The sequence below is a fragment of the Cebus imitator genome, unplaced genomic scaffold (genome assembly GCF_001604975.1).
Source record: "Cebus imitator isolate Cc_AM_T3 unplaced genomic scaffold, Cebus_imitator-1.0 Scaffold485, whole genome shotgun sequence".
NCBI classification, from domain to species: domain Eukaryota; kingdom Metazoa; phylum Chordata; class Mammalia; order Primates; family Cebidae; genus Cebus; species Cebus imitator.
In genome coordinates this window covers 1,511,751-1,515,415 of record NW_016107800.1, presented here as the reverse complement: position 1 = coordinate 1,515,415, position 3,665 = coordinate 1,511,751, and the positions used below count along the sequence as shown (strand labels likewise).

At 40.5% G+C, this 3,665-nt stretch overlaps 1 protein-coding gene across 1 annotated transcript in view; it reads right to left on the bottom strand.

Moving 5' to 3' along the window:
* MTFMT (mitochondrial methionyl-tRNA formyltransferase) overlaps positions 1-3,665 on the bottom strand; it is a 26,414-nt gene that overhangs the window by 5,757 nt on the left and 16,992 nt on the right. The gene's annotated exons all lie outside the window — the stretch shown is intronic.

The following is a 3,665-nucleotide window of genomic DNA, read 5'->3' as shown; positions in this document are numbered from 1 at the left end:
TTTTGGAGACAGGGTCTCACTTTGTCACCCAGCTGAAGTGAGGTGGTGCAATCACGGCTCACTGCTGTCTCAACCTCTCTGGCTCAAGTGCATCTTTTTATTCCAGCTTCCCAAGTAGCTAGTACCACAGGTGCGCACCACGATGCCCAGCTATTTTTGTTTTGTTTTGTTTTGTTGTGGAGATGGGGACTCCCTACATTGCCCAGTCTGGTCTCAAACTCCTGGGCTCAAGCAATCCTCCTGTCTCAGCCTCCTGAAGTGCTGGGATTATAGGCATGAGCCACCATGTCTGGCCTACCTGTCTTTTTTCCTTTGTTGGTGGTATCCTTTGAAGCACAACGCTTTTTAATTTTGAAGAAGTCCAATTTCTCCATTTTTAGTCTGATTGCTTATGCTTCATGGCATCATATCTAAGAAAGTACTGCCTAATTCAATGTCATGAGTATTTATACCTATATTTTCTTCTAAGAGTTTTCTAGTTTTAGCTATTCTTCAGCTTCTTTAACTTTTACATATGATGTGGCATAAGGTCCAAATTCATTCTTTTGATTGTGGACATCCAGTTGTCCCAGCGCCATTTATTGAAAATACTATTCATTCTCCATTGGATCATCTTGGCACTCTTGTCAGAAGAAAAAAAAAAAAAAAATCAATTGACCATAAATGTATGGGTTTATTTCTAGGCTTTTTTCTCTTTTTGTCTTTTTTTAAATTTTCTTCTTTTTCTGTCACTCTTAGGATATGCTTAAGTTACTATTTCTAGGCTTTTTTAAAAATCCGAGACAGAAGTCTCACTCTGTTACCCAGGCTAGAGTGCAGTAGTGTCATCTCAGCTCACTGCAACGTCTATCTCCCAAGTTCAAGTGATTCTCGTGCCTCAGTCTCCTGAGTAGCTGGGACTACAGGCATGCACCACATCTGGCTCATTTTTGTGAATATTTTTAGTAGAGATGAGGTTTCACCATGCTGGCCAGGCTGGTCTCAAACTCCTGACCTCGAGTGATCCACCTGCCTCAGCCTCCCAAAGTGCTAGGATTACAGACATGAGCCATCATGCCTGGCCTATTTCTAGACTCTTAATTCTATTCCATTAAGCTACAGCCAGTACCACACTATATTGGTTACTGTAGTTTTGCAGCAAGCTTTGAAACTGAGAATTATGAGTCCTCCAATTTTGTTAGTTTTGGCTATTCTGGGCTCCTTGCAATTCCATATGCACTTTAGGAGCAGCTTGTCAATTTGTACAAAAAGCCAACTGGGATTTTTTTTTTAGGAATTGTGTTGAATCTGTACATCAATTTGGGGAATAGAGGCACCTTAACAATACTAAGTTTATCCAATCAATGAATACAGAGGTCTTTCTATTAACTTGGGTCGTCTTTACAGTTTAGTAGCTCTAATAGTTTTTCTGGAAATTCTTCATGACTTTTTATATGCAAGATCATATCATCTACAAATAGAGACAGTTTTACTTCTTCCTTTCTAACCTTTCATTTGGTTGCCTTTGTTTCTTTTTTCTTGTCTAATTGCCCCAACAGAACAAAGTTAAATAGAAGACATTTAACTTTGAGAAAGCAGACATCTTTATCTTCTTTGTGATTTTAGGGGAAAGGCTTTGTCTTCCTTTTTTTTTTTTAGAGACAAAGTCTGGCTATATTGCCCAGGCTGGTCTGAAACTCCTGGCTTCAAGCGATCCTCCCATCTCAGCCTCCAAAATGTCTGGGACTACAGCATCCACCACTGCCCCTGGTTTCTTTCATTAAGTATGATGTTAGATGCAGGGTCTTCATAGATGTCCTTTAGCAAGTTGAGGAAATGCTCTTCTATTTTTAGTTTATTGAGGTTTTTAAAAAATGTGTTGGATTTTGTCAAATGTTTTTTCTCCATCTATTGATACAGTGATGTAGCTTCTGTCCTTTATTCTACTAATATGGTATGTTACATTGACTGATTTTCATGTTGAACCAACCTTGCATTCCTCTGATAAATCCCACTTGGGGTGGGGCATGGTGGCTCACATTTGTAATCCCAGCACTTTGGGAGGCCGAAGTGGGTGGATCACTCGAGGTGAGGAGTTTGAGACTAGCTTGGCCAACATGGTGAAACCACATCTCTACTAAAAATACAAAAAAATTAGCTGAACATGGTGGCGCATGCCTGTAGTCCCAGCTACTTAGGAGGCTGAGGCAGGAGAACTACTTGAACCCAGAAGGCAGAGGTTGCAGTTGGCTGAAATTACTCCAGCCTAGGCGACAGAGTGAGACAATCCCAATTAGTCATGGTGTATAATCCTTTTTTATATGTTGCTGGATTTAGTTTGCTAATTCTGTTGAGCACTTGCACATCTATATTCAGGGATATCAATCTGTAGTTTTCTTTTCTTGTGATTCTTTAACTGGGTTATCCCACCTTGGGTTTTGTACTAGCTGTTCCTCTGCCTAGAATACTCTTCTCTGATCTAGGCATGGCTGGCTCCTTATTGTCTTTCAGATCTCAGCTTAAGTGTCAGCGTCAAACAGGGGCTTTTCCCATCACCAATCTAAAATAACCTCCAGTTATTCTATATGATCCTATTTTTATTTTCATCAAGGAATTCTTCACTTTTTTTTTTGGAGACAGAGTCTTGTTCTGTTGCCCTCGCTAGAGTGCAGCAATGTGATCTCGGCTCACTGCAACCTCTGCCTCCTGGGTTCAAGTGATTCTCCTGCCTCAGCCTTCCTAGTAGCTAGGATTACAGGTGCATGCCACCATGCCCAGCTAATCTTTTCATTGTATTTTTAGTAGAGACAGGGTTTCACCATGTTGGCCAGGCTGGTGTCAAACTCCTGACCTCAGGTAATACACCCATCTTGGACTCCCAAAGTGCTAGGATTACCGGTGTGAGCCAGCGTGCCTGGTCTGGTTTTTTTTTTTTTTTTTTTTTTTTGTTTTGTTTCCCCTCACCATTTTTTTTTTTTTTTTTTTTTTGGTCTGTCCTCCCACACCACCTATATCTTATAGTACCTAGTACACTGCTTGACATATACTAGGGCTTCAATAAATATTTTGTTTAATGAATGAATGAATAATAGCGGCTATCATTTAATGAGTATCTATTCTGTGCCAGATACTGTACAAGATGCTGTAAATCCATTATTACCAGCCCTGATGTTCCAATGAACAAACTAAAGCTTGGAGGTTAAATAACTTTCCTGAGTCTACAAAGTTAGGAAGTAGCAGAGTCAAGATGGAACCCAGCTCTGTCTGGCTCTAAAGTCCTTGTTTCCTGATGCCATTCTGTGGCAGTGGAAAATGATAGGATTTGAAGACAGATCTTGTTCAAAACCTGACTCTGACTTTCATTAACTAGCAACATGACATTGAGTAAAACTTAATAACAATTATCTACTTTAAGCCTCGATTTCTTCAACTTTAAAATGGGATAATAATAACGGTAACATGAGTCTGTGATCCTCCTTATTGAAGAATGTAGCATGCTATAGATATCCAATGGTAGTTCCCCATTTAACCCAACATTAGTAACAGAGGTGGTCTATTAAAAGCCACACACTTGGCAGGGCGTGGTGGCTCATGCCTGTAATCCTAGCACTTTGGGAGGCCGAGGTGGGTGGATCACCTGAGGTCAGGAGTTCAAGACCAGCCCGGCCATCATGGTGAAACCCCAT